Here is a 14,464-nt window from a genome sequence, read left to right as displayed (position 1 = left end):
GGGATCGAACCCCAGACCTCCCGCATTCAAAGCAGACACTCTACCAATAGGCTTTTACCTTTTAATTACCTGTCATTATGGGAGCATAAATTGAAGATTTCCTTTAACGTGAGCAAATGTCATATCATTCATGTTTCTAGATCAAGAAACCAGTAAATATTGTCTATGCCCCTGTCTGTTAAAATTGTCAGGCAAGCTACTTATCTAGGCGTAGAAGTAACATCTACCTTATCTTGGTCCCCTCATATACACAAAATATCTGTAGCATGTCAAAGTCTTGGTTTCTTAAACGTAATATACATTTGCTAAGAAGCAGTACCAAGACAGTTTCATTAACATTGTTAGAATACTAAAGAGTAATGTTACCGAGTGTTTTGGGATCATTATCATCAGAAGGATATAAATATATTAGAAAACATTTAGAGCAAGCTGCGAAATTTGTAGAACATAAATTATGCAAGACCCAGCACATCACAATTTATTCTAGAAAATTAAAATTGGAATTCGTTCAATCCAAAGGAAATATGGGCAGGATGGTTCATATCATGTTGATGTGATCTATATCCGCTTCAATCACAAGACAATCTAGAATTACCATCAGTGAAATTAAAAGTAACATAAAAATATTTTAAATAGGGTTTCCTTGGGTCAATCAACTTGGCCAACAAATTCGCCAATCAGGAAAAGTACTTTCTAGGCGTGAAGTACATCTAACTTATGGTCCTTTAAAATTCTGTAAAGATGACGATCAAAGTCTTGGTTTCTTAAAACGTAATATACATTCTGCTAAGAGTAGTACCAAGACAGCTTCATATAACACTATTGTTAGACGAACTTAAAGAGTATTGTTCCAGTGTTTGGGATCATTATCATCAGAAGGATATAAATATATTAGAAAACATTTAGAGGCAAGCTGCGAAATTTGTAGTAAATAATTATAGCAAGACCCCAGGCACAGTCACAATTATCCTAGCAAATTAAAATTGGAATTCCTTTCAATCCAGAAGGAAATATAGTAGGATGGTTCATAATCATGTTGATGTCGGTCCTATATCCCGCTCCAATCACAAGACAATCTAGACATTACCATCAGTGAAATTAAAAAGTAACAATAAAAATATTTTAAATAGGGTTTCCTCTGGGTCAATTTCACTTTGCGCCAACAAATTCGCCAATCAGGAAAAGTTTGCGCCAGTGGCTCTCAAGTTGGAGCCAATAGTCTGTGATGGGCGACATACCATTTTCTTTTTCAATCTCTTTTTCATTTGATTCTTTACAGTAACCATGCAATTTGCTCTTGAACCAGTCTATCCTAATATCACATTAAATCAAAAATAGTTTTTAATCTTCTCAACCATTTTCAAGAACATTTTCTAAACAAAAGTAATTGCTCAATCTATAAAATTATCCCTTTATATAGTTTGCCATTTTTAATTATCTCCCTTTAAGGGTCATTTTCACTAAATAGAAGTTTTTAAAACATGAATATTTATCTCTTTATTTTTTATTTAAATTTTTATTTCAAAATTAATTTAGGTCAATTATCAAAAACAGTGTTGTTTTATATTATTTTATAATTTTTGAAAAGCTTTTTAAAATGCTTAAGTTTCATTATATATATAACTAAATTTCTATTTCCTTTCATACATACTAATGTATAGCGAAAATACCACCTACAGGTATTATTAGCACTTTGTTTTGAAGCTCTGGGGTTGAGCTTTTTAAAATTATCCCCCGTGTATCAATGCTTTACATTGGGCACGTAAAAGAACCAAAAGAACTGCTTTAGTTCATTTGTATCTCATAAATTCTCCGATTGAAATTATAAGACCGCCGCGACTGAAATTTACGAACGCGTAGATTTATTTAACAACGCTTGTGCAAAATTTATCTATTTACGATCGGAGAATATGTGTACCTTTTTATCGCGCTTTGACGTGTGGTATTTTCTCGGTCTCAATTACTTCCGCGAATCGGATTGTCATTAAAAAATAACCTGTAAATTAATCTCGCGTTTTTTGCATCATAAAAAGGTGGTGCATTAGACGAAGCACGCAGCTAATATTTCGTTTCATTTGCTTTCGTGTAAGTAGGCGGGGCTAAATTTGGCGAATCAGATTGACTGATAATCGTTCTTTCGTGGAGGAACGCTCTAGTGACTCGGCGAAGTTTTAAATTATGCCCCGAGGTGTAAATCGATATTGACACGTTGTGTATTGTCTTCGTCTTCGTGTAGTGTTAAATATCGGATAATCCGTTATTGCGTCATTGAGAAAGATCAGAAGATCAGATCGAGGATAATCTTGTAGGCGCCAATGAAATTCGCCAATTGAAGATTTTTAGCGCCAGAATTTACATTTTGTCGCATTTGGCGCCATTGGCGACCGACAGCGGGAACCTGATTCACTTAGCTCTGCAAATACCTTCTACCACAGTTGACTACTACAAATACTCATTCTTCCCCAGAACTGTGGTAGAGTTGAACATCTTACCATCTCATGTAGTCAGTGCTGAATCAATATTCGGATTCAAATCAGCACTGGCTGCATCGATGTTCCAACCATAATTACTAAATGTATATATATTCTTGCTTTTATCATGTTTTTAAGCATACTAATATTTCTCTTTTCCTGCACAACAGCTTATGTATGTACATGTTTTACATTTAGATGTATAAGGTCTTATAGGTTAAAATTGCACTTTTTTATCACCAACTGTCAGGGAGCACTAGGTGGACTGAGTAGCTTGGGAAACTTGATAGTCTTTCATTTTTTAAACCCCCACGTATGGCCAAAATGTATCAGTAATGGAACAATGCCATTATCGTGGGAGAAGGGGGAAGACATGATAATATGCAGAATTTTTTTTAAAGACATATGTGCATCAAACTGAAATGAAACAAATTACTTTAAATGGCATAAGCCTCTTACATTGTCAGCAGCGCTGAATCTGAACCTATATATTTGAGCTGTTGCACATCATTATACAAACTCTATGAACCATAGTCTGAGTTGTATTACAATAATTGCATGCTGATGAATTAGGCCCTATAGCTTTCAGTAACCACCAAATTGTGGTCTTCGCTTGTGATATATTTAATTATGAAAGTAGATTTGACAACCTACTGTAAACTTATATATCTACTTGAAAATTGTATATTATATTGCACCTAATTTAATTTTATCTGTCTAGTGAAAAGAATTCATTTTACTATAAATAAATAGGTTATTTGGTGTGCAATTTATTTTAAAAAATGTAGGTTATTCAATCAAATAAGTTACGACAGGAAATGGGAGACAGGCTTACTGATGTCAGTATTCATGTTTTATAGTGTTTGAATAATGTGCAAGGGGCCTCCGTGGCTGAGTGGTTAAGGTCGCTGACTTCTGAATCACTTGCCCCTTACTGATATCGGATAGGGCCTAAGTCGAGGCGTTGATTTCTCCATGTGAGGAGGCCATCCAGCTGACGCAAGAAAGGTCAGTGATGAAAATACACGGAGGGGCACCTGGGATCTTCCTTCACCACCAAAGCTGGAAGGTCGCCATATCACCTATAATAGTATCTTTGCGACGTTTAACACAACAAAAACAAAACTAAACAAATAATGTGCTATATGCCATTTATCGTAAAGTTATTTCGTTCCAAAATTTGCTTTGTTTACTGTATTCGATCTCTCAATGGGCTTTAAAACTTATGTCATGTTAAGGACATTTTGTTAGGCAATACAACAAGCAGTTTCTTACAAGCTGTACACGTCCCTGCAATGTAAAATTATCATTCAAAATTTTCCCATACTGGTCAGAATCGTAAAGAGTTAAACTGTTTTATGGATAAAATGACTTATATAGGGATAAAGAGTGCGGCTGTGTACATTTAAACTGATTGAACTCATCACTGGTGATCCATATGGCTGTGCTCCTATGCTATTTTTCTGAGTCTGCAGAGCTCGTGAAAATGTCAGTTTTCTGCAATTTTCAATTGTGAAAGTATTGTATCCACTCTATCTATCTACTGTTCGCATGTCATTAGTTCTGCCCGTCAGCAAAATACAACCTCAGATGCCGCGGTATTTCAAAAGTGAATCCAGTACACCTGTCCTCAGCTACCCCATTCCTAATCCGATGGGGAAAATGTCATTATGAATTTAGGGTTCTCCAACATGTTTTTCTATTCAATACTAATCGAAAGACAGTTTTGATAAGGAATATATCAATATGACTACTTGGCTGATGTGGGGATGGTGCAGACAGGCAGACACGCGCATGCGTGTATGTGTTCAAGTTTAACGTCTTTTCAACGGATTTTAAGTCACACACAAGACGGTGGTAACTGATAATTCTTTGTTCAAAATACTATAAGAAATCTCAATGCAAATACACCAATCACCGTAAATATATATCATTTCCTAATTGGACGCCATCCTGAAAAATGCGATTTTACAAATAATCCGTTTCTGGAAATATACGGGTTTAGCTATTTCAAAATGTCGTTATTTTTTCGCAGAGCTGTAAATACCAACCTTTTGTAGCTCAGTGTTGATACCAACCTTTTGTAGCTCAGTGTTGAACATATAATATTTTGATGTCATTTAATAATGCAATTTTGCACGTTCGGATAAAAACAAAATGCAATGTAGAATTCAATTAAACCCTGACTTTTTAAAGATTTAGAATATAAATAAATTAAGAGGATAGGATATTGTGTTAACTGTTTGCTGGACTAACTTGAAAAATAAAATGTACTTTATGCATGTTTTAATTTTGGCAAACAAATATTTCTATAAAGAAGATTGTTTTTGTGAAACTGTTCACATATGTAAATCGACAAATTGTCATATATATTGTGACAAAAATGTTTTGGTAAGTGAGCTTCGAAACATGGTGCCATGTTGCCCTATGTGAAGACGTCCGATACAACATGGGTACGTGCAATTCATGTATTACAACTTCAAGCCGCCTTATATGTATTGAAACCGCTCAATACAAGTAACCTGTACTGATTTACCTTCGCTTGCTGAAACAAGTACTAAGCTAGACTTTTTGAGTGAGCCTATTTAAATCATCCTCGACAATTTAACTATAGTACCCTGTTACAGCCGGATTGAAGACAGTTGCGATAAAGTTCCATGCCCAAGGACACATCTCAGTGGGTGACAAGGTTTCGAACCTGGGACCTTCAAAGCGTTTTAACACTCTTGACCAATATGCGTCCAATGTATAACGCAAAGCAGTTTAACCCTTAGCATGCTGCAGGCGAATTTAACAGCCTTTGCAAACAGCTTGGAACCAGATCAGACGCCGATTAAATCGGCGTCTGATCAGGTTCCAAGCTGTTAACTCTGACAATATTTCTTCCAATTTGGAGCAAATTGAATGAACTTTACAATTTTAGCAGACGACATTTCCAGCAGACGACAATTCATCTAGCATGCTAAAGGTTAAAATGGTTATGTCAATCAGCCGAATCAGCCGATCAGCGCAATATCTGTTCATATCTGTTCTAATGCATACTGAAACCGCTTAGTGTAATGCAAAGCGACATACAAAAATCTTGATGCCATGCAGTGCAATGTGAAGCCGATTGGCGCAAGATAAGCAAGTGCTGTGTAACGATTCATTACTGCTTGACGCCGTGTCTAATAAATGCAACGATCATAGTTATACGAAGCTACTCGCTGTAATTATATTGAACACGCTTTTATTTTAAGGTTTCGATGGAGGCCTTCAGAAACAAAAATCAAACAACACCAAATCATAGAAAGAAAGAGTTGTTTAACATGAAAATTGAACAGCATGTAAAACATGTATATTACTTTACGAAACAAGTGTCAGTATACTGATATAAACATTGAATTCCGGAAAAGGGCTGCCTAAAGGGGCTCCACTTCCGGACAGTTAAACGCCTTTAAAAACTCACCATTTTCAAAGAACTGTTACACATGTTTGTTTTGATGCATTTGCAATAGCGTGCGAGTGGTGAAATTTCACGTAACAAGGTGGAACATAGTTTTCAGCAATTGTTTATCTTTTTTTCTTTACAAATGGCATTCATTTTCAAAGGGAGACAACTTTTTCTCAAAGATTACTTAAAATAATCGGGAAAAGTTGTTTCCCTTTGAAAATGAATGCCATTTGTACTTAAAATAATCAGGAACAGTTGTCTCCCTTTGAAAATGAATGCCATTTGTAAAGAAATAAAGATAAACAATTGCTGAAAACTGTGTTCCACCTTGTTATGCGAAATTTCACCACTCGCACGCTATTGCAAATGCATCAAAACGAACATGTGTAACAGTTCTTTGAAAATGGTGAGTTTTTAAAGGCGTTTAACTGTCCGGAAGTGGAGCTCCTTTTGGCAGCCCTTTTCCGGAATTCAATGTTTATATCAGTATACTGACACTTGTTTCTTAAAGTAATATACATGTTTTACATGCTGTTCAATTTTCATGTCAAACAACTCTTTCTTTCTATGATTTGGTGTTGTTTGATTTTTGTTTCTCAATGCCTCCATCGAAACCTTAAGAAATTATATATCATAAACTGTGATTTTCTCGTTGAATAAAATCCTTGTTGAGAGTTCAAATGCAACGGTTCGAACGAAAGGGCCGATCAAAATGGAGCTTACAATCGCGAAAATGCGGACCAGTTCATGTAACAGACGGTGGATCAAACAACTAAAACCCAAGTTGAGAATATTTCAGTTATAGATCGAGCATAGTTAGGTGGCAATAAGACATTGATTTTACACTATCATATACATGAACATCTGCTCCGTTCACAAATTTAATGGCAGGACATGGTCATAAATCATATCTCACACGAGAATCCGTATGCTTCATTATTTGAATTTTTTTTTATCCAAAACGTTTGGCGATGGAAATGAACCAATCCCAGAACTATTGCTCATAGTTCATTTTATTTCCATTTTCCGGATATTTCTGTTGTGGAACAGTTGTAATTGGAACAGTTGTAATTGTTATCTGTAATAAGCATATCATTTCTCACTTGCTACACATAGATACTCTTTTGATATATAATTGATAAAAATAGGAAAAAGAAAATTTGCCAACTTAAACATAGTATTAATTAATACGATAATTAGCTGAAATCATTTACTTAAATCATTCCTTTATAAAGCTGTACAAAAACTTAAAAAAGATAGACCATAAAATACTCTCTCTCTCTCTCTCCCTCTCTCTCTCTCTCTCTTAGAAAGATTAATCAAAGGCCTGAAGGGCCTGAGAGTCGACTAATGATTGATGTATTGGTAGTATAGTCTACCAGTTTCAGTTTGTTTTTAGTTTTTTCCCCAACTAAACAGAGATTTTGTTACAATCAATGAAATGAACATTCAATCGGTGCCTAACGTGTAAAACTTTGATTGACATTATACAAGTATTTAAACCCAATATATTTCTCTAAAATTGAAGAGTGGTTCGCAGAAATAAAAATGTTGAAAGTACAAACTACAATTTGACAGCTGACACTAAGATACTGCCCATGACTATATATATTTTTCCAGTAAACATTTGCCTTCGGCAATTCCAAAGGAGGCCATTATCGGCTGGTATATATTCGCACATGATAAAATTTGAATATGGCAATTTATATATTAAAATTTTACAGCGAATTGCCACATACAATTTGTAACGGATGGACGAAAGAACTGTTCAGATATTTTAGAGATAACGGACCTGGCGATAACCGTGTCATATATTAGGTATTGTTCAATCATATTATAAGTGATGTGAATTTAAAGTATACTTACTTTTGCGTTTAGAGATATGTAAATGTTGCTGAAACTACATCACTTCGCTGTGTTGTGAGGCCATTTAATGAGAATGAGAAATCGGGCGATAGCAAGGACTCGTCAAACGCTTTCAGCGTTTAGCCGACTCAAAAAACTATACTATTCTCTAATTAAACCGATTATACAGAGCAAAGTTATAGTGCAGAACTGTTTATGTGGTGTTATTATTCATATGCAATAGACACAAACTTAAACACACTCAATTTCAAATCACTGGTAATCATATTTCATTCGGGTTTTCAACTATATCTACTTTGTTGATATAAAAATTGAGATAACATCTAAGCAAAATAATAAATACTAATTTAAAATATAGTTACACACTTTAGAAGTAAGTCATTCTCAAAACAAGAAAATGATAAGCTAATTTGAGAAAAAAAATAATATAACATCCAGCTGACGCAACACCACACGTTGGACTTACGTCGGCCAAAATACGAAACGGCAGATGCTTTAAATGCCACTTATAGTAATTGGTTACTGTCCCACAGGAGAACCAATAGCCGGTTAGAGCAAAGGCGTACTGGACCTAAATTTCATACCAATGAATACCTTAGCTTAAGCAAACATATAAACTCTTAACAAATTTATGTGATGAACAGAATTAAACAGTACGTTTTAAGTACTGGACACTTAATACATGTGTTACAGTAACTAAACACAGCAATTATTTGCACAATGTTGCACTTTTTCGTCAGGGTGTTAGCCATTTTTCATGTTTCTTTGCCTGTTTTTCTGACAAATACAGAATTGAATGAACCGGTTTATGGATGTTTAAAACTCGGCTTCGTTTGATTTGCACAAATATTAAACAAAAATAATAAAAGCGCAAGATTGAGGAGACGCCCGTCCATATCATTTTATGTGAAAGGAGTTCATGTAATTTGATTACTCTGCAATTTCCTGTTCATCCACGGTTTGATAAAACACTACAGATTATTTACTTTCAAGCATTTAGAAGTTCCTGCATGGTTATATCTATTGGTTACAAAAATAAATTGTCGGTAGTAAACATTTTCTTTAGGTATAAAATCTACTAAATAGGTAATCGAACAGCACTTTCGGCCTCAGTTAATGGACATCATTGTTTTCCCAGTTAAAGTGGCAATTTAATGTAAGCTAGTTCCTTTTCTTATTTCATATTGTGGACCTATACTTGACATTATGGTAGCATTTGAAGAAGATCTTTTGCATTTACAGAAATATAAATAAAACTTATTGGTAATTACACGTGTTCATACCCACATTTTAGCTGTCAGTTTGGAAGTTATTCCACAGTGCTGACCTGTCAGCCAAGAAAATCTCTCTAAGAAGATACATGTTCCCTACATTTCTTGTATTTATTTGTTTTTTTTACAGGTCACTTATCACGAACATTATATATGCTAGTAATTCGTTTTTTAAATGGGTCTAGATATGTGTTATAGCTCTTTGAAGATTTCTAATTTTATGAAAAAAATTATAAAGTAGATTTATCTACTACTGTGCTACATTGATTTCTCTTGCATGCAGAAACCGCCACCATAAGAAACTTTTTTAAAAGCAATTGCATTATAAAGCATTAAAATGATACATAAGTAAAAAAGAAACTACTGCAATATTTGCAAAGTATCAGGATTTCTTTCCAGGTAAAACACGTTATTTAACAAAATCAATGTCAAACTTGAGGAAATTATGTGCCTACAGCAGCTAAGACATTGTCTCAAAATTTTTCCAGCATAAGGTGTCGGTAATTTGGAAAGACCAGATTTCCTGCTAGTATAGTTCATGTCGCTAGAGCGCCATTCTACCATTATGAGTGCTCTGGAATCCTACAGTTTTTAAGTTTTTTATTTTTTGTCTAAAATGAATTTAACTCGTTCTTCCACTTCGACATTTTAACAATACTATTACTTTAAGATAGCTTACACTTTAGGAATTGTGTCATGTTAGACCTAAAGATTTTGTTTGTTTTGGGTTTAACGCCGTTTTTAACAGTATTTCAGTCATGTAACGGCGGGTAGACCTAAAAGATGTGTATAAGAAACACACAAAACACATACATAAATAAATTTATCTTATGCTAACTGATGAAATACTGTGTTTTATCAGTGAGATAAAATCCATATCACTCACTGCATATCACTCACTGTAAATACCGAACTAGATCTACTTGTATTTAAATTATTTGCTTGAAACAGGATGAAAATTGTAGTCGCACTTTGTTCTTTATGATATATTTCTCGATTCAAATTAATTTACTTAATGAGACTTTTATAGCAAAAAAAAAAAAAAAAAACAACAAAAAACAACAATAAAAACGAAACAATTAAAAACGCGTTCGTGAAAAGATTAGAAAATTCTCACTTCTCAGTGAGATATATACCACATTCACTGAAAACAAACAAATATCCTCTGTACATATATTTTTTATTTTTGTTCAAACGAAACGTTTTTGACGTTATGCTAACCGGTCGCAACATTGTGACAGTATAAATGTGTTCTAGCACTAACTGCATTTTTTCTAACGAAAGACACCAACGTATCCCGAGGGATTCTGCAAATGTTATAACACAAAATGAACATGCGGTAACAATATTCTAGCAAAAAACGTGTAAATACTGAATACAATGTCACTCAACGATATTTTCTAAGAAATGCACGGGAATGTCTGAATTGTATTTTTACGTTGACGTCATTTCGTTTTGAATTATCCGTTTTGGTGCCGATTGACGTTTACGCGTTGCCACGGAACGTGCATATATGAAAAGGTGTTATAAAAGCACGCGAGCGCGAAAATCTCTCTGTTAACACACGTTTTACCTCCTATTTAAACACCCCCGAAAAGTGACAAAAACAGCAGTTTTATGCTAGACAGTTATAGAAGTTTTGATATAACAGTGAAAAAAAAAGAAATATGAGTTGACTTGAAAGTGGTACGAATGCTTTGTTCATTTTGTTTTGTCGGGTTTAACGTCACACAGACATATGGCGACTTTCCAGCTTTTGATGGTGAGGGAAACCCCAAGGTGCCCCTACGAACATTATTTCATCAAATGCCAGCACCTGGTTAGAACAAACGACCTCTCGTAAGTCATCTGGATGTCATAATCACAAAGAATTCTACATCCTAAGCGAGGTCTCAAGGGTTATCCGTAGACAGCGAATTTAACCATACGGCCACCAGGCCATTTGTACGAATGCAGTTGCAATAAATGCATAAACACTAATGTAACATTCGTATGGATAACTATATCACCTATTGACCGGTTAGAATGTATTAAATGTAAAATGTATAATCCTTCCTACCTACTTACAAATGTACTCACCTTAATTGGTTGCGAGAGGGGAGACAAAGATATTTATTAATGTTCAGTTAAACTTGACATGAAGAAGCAAAGTTAAAACTTCTATTTAAATATTTGTTGAAAATTATCTACTGCTGAGAAACTCACTGTTGTCCATTTCCTTTCATAGAGCTGTGACAATGTTAAGGCATGTAGCAACCGCATGAAGCCGCTTACGCCCTATATTTGTAGCAAAAAAAAAAAAAAAAAAAAAAAAAAATAAATAAATAAATAACCTGAATTGTGAAGTGAAGTTTATAATATTCGAACATATTATATCTTAAGTTCACAATCTGACGGAGTGTCTCAGTACTGATAGCGTATAAATTGAAAACATCGCGGATACCACAATATCTATGATAATGTGACGGTTTTATCTAAATCACAACATGTTTTGAACATTGTGGCATTTCACATCAAGGTAAGGTCACCTTTATATTCAAATAACCTTGTTGTTAATATGTGGATAGTGTTTTCTGCTTCAGCTTTATCAAATTGATTTATTATAATAACAGATTTTTGATGATTAATTTACATAGAATGTGTAAGACAGACATAAAGTGCCCTGCCATTTAAAAGTTTCGGATATTTTTTATTAAATAAATAAGTTGGATATTACAGCAATCGCCGGAGAAAAGTCTTCTCGCAGACATCGCTAAAATATAACACCCGTGTGCTTGAAAAAAGATAAAATATTGTCAAAGAAACTTTTTTAAATAACTTGTTTTTTGAAAGGGTGTACTGGACTGTGAAGTGAATTCCATGCAACTATATGCAACTAAAACTTATTTCACAGTGATTTGTGTTTGGCAGAGGCATTTAACATAACTACGTGTTAGTCAATTATTCAGAGTTCGGGAGCGAGAAAAAACGACTTCCTGCCATTGAGCGTATCTGTTTCTTTTGTGCGATTTACTTATTAACGTGAGTTTAATAGTATGAAATGTATTGAACGAAACTTAAATTTCGGGCTTGAGTATTCGTATAAATTTAGGAAATGAGAAACACATTTATTTTTATCAAATCACTAGACTGAGAACTTTAGCATTTTAAACTTAAGTCTATATTTTCAGACTTTAACGATGATTTATACGGGCTCTGTGTACACGTTATGGTATCAAAATGCTTACCGTAGGTCATAGCAACAAGTTAAACATCATTATTTAACGAATCACGGCAGAAAATCAATTAAGTGAACTTTTTAAAACTGCTTGGGATCTATCAGATGTTATGTAACACACACGAAAGAGGTTGACACCAAATATGCGGTGTGTATCATATAATGTTGCGGACTATGTCATAACTTTATATCTTACGAAGTTGTAAATACCATCACCGTAAAAGTCAGGTTGTGATATTCATTGTCGCAGATTACTGTTAAAATGTTTTATGTTCTCTTTTTTTCATACAAATATGGAAGATGTTCTCTTTTGTTTCCGTCACCACCTATAGCTGATTATTTGTGCATACCGTGTGACATCACGTTCCAGTGAAAAGGTTGCTTCTGAGCTGGCCGAATACTCGTGTCAGCTAGGGAGTCGCTATACACAAAAGTGTTTTGAATACACGAGAGAGAGAGAGAGAGAGAGAGAGAGAGGACATACAACACAGGATGCAGTTGAAATAACTGGATTGCTAAGTTAGCCTGGACTGTACTTATTAACTACTACATGGTTTATCTCTTAAAGGATTTGAGAGCAACTAGAGCACATAATCTTGTATGACAATAATAGGAAGTAAAAGCCAGAATGATAGAAAAGTGCATGCTAATATACGCCTTATACTTTGGCCAAACAGTCAAGAAGTTTTCAAATTAAAACTATAAAAAACATTTGGCGGGCCGTAAAAATATACTGAACTGGGCAAAATATGTCACAGGACCATGACTCGGAAATATCTAAGATTTTTTAAAATCTAAACAATATGTCCGAAAGTTAAAAAAAAAAGGAAAAATAAAAAGAAAATAAAAACAACGAAATGTAGCATGACAATCACAAATATACAATAACAATAATGAAATATGAAATAATATCAATAATGACTTTTATAATATATATAATGAAAATATCGAACGTTTACAATCAGAATAATGATACACTGAATAAGTTATAATAATAACAAAATTTAGAATAACAGTCGAATAACGAAACGTTGAATATGAATTTCAAACGAAGGACGGTTCAAGGAATTTGAATTTCGGTAGGGGTGTGGAGGGTTTGTCCAGGGACATTGTTACTGGGACAATGTTAGGCATGTTTTACCTCAACTGATGCAGTATGACGTATATTCGACAAAGTTTGAGCATGAAAAGAAAGACACCATGTTATCTTATAAATTTGTAAGTTCCGATAAAAATCAGTTTTACCAAATCATTTGGTCGTACTAATTAAGCAGTCAAAATGCTACCGATATAAAGGTTTGAATTAAAAGCGATCCAAAACGTTGGACAATTTTTATTCTATATGAAAATATATGCTCAACCTTTTTTGCGTGATTGGGACAGAGAAGGGGCGGAACTACACCTAGATTCTACCTCGCAAATATGCAATAAGTCAGACGAAATATTGAATAACAATAACAAAAGATAATAGGAAAGGGTAGATTTCTCGGCAACACAGAGCACTAAAACAGCCACAGAGCGGCGCATTTGCAAAGTAGGCCCACAACAAAAAGAAGCTATAACGGAAAAATATTACAGGTTGCTTCAAAAATCTAACAAGTAAATATTCAAGTAATACAAGTAATATTGGTGCTTTTCGTATCGCAAGTGTTTGTCTATATATGAATTTGTTTAATAATATATGTCTAGATTTATGCAAACTGTCTGTGAATATGAAAAGATTTTGCAATACTTTAATGTATACTTGGAACGACAGCATAACAATGACTTAGACACTGTTGGACAGTTTCGTAAAAAAAAAAAAGAAAAAAAAAAAAAGAAAAGCGAGTAAGACATTCTCTTAAGTATTATATTGGAACAGACGTTTCAAAGGTCTAATCAACTTCTGCTTTTTTATCATTTATTTTTTCCCTTCATGTACATCATACAGACAATAATGATAGGGGATGAAAATCCGCGAGACGGTAACGTCCGTATATAGTTATTCGTCTTTGTTGTCTGCATATACTGAGGCAATTTTTTCGATGTTTTCTGGTTCCGGTTTATGAACACACCGCTGACTCATATTAACGTTTACATAATGCATATACAATATTACCAACATGTTTTATATATAAGATATGTGTCTGTTACTACTATTTCATTTTTATAAATTGACGCCCATATACTATTATTTGTTTAAAGTACATATCAAGAAGCTAAGAAA

Source organism: Mercenaria mercenaria, chromosome 5 (assembly GCF_021730395.1).
Source record: "Mercenaria mercenaria strain notata chromosome 5, MADL_Memer_1, whole genome shotgun sequence".
NCBI lineage: Eukaryota > Metazoa > Mollusca > Bivalvia > Venerida > Veneridae > Mercenaria > Mercenaria mercenaria.
The sequence above is the reverse complement of the archived record's forward strand: the minus strand, read 5'-3'. Positions refer to the sequence as shown.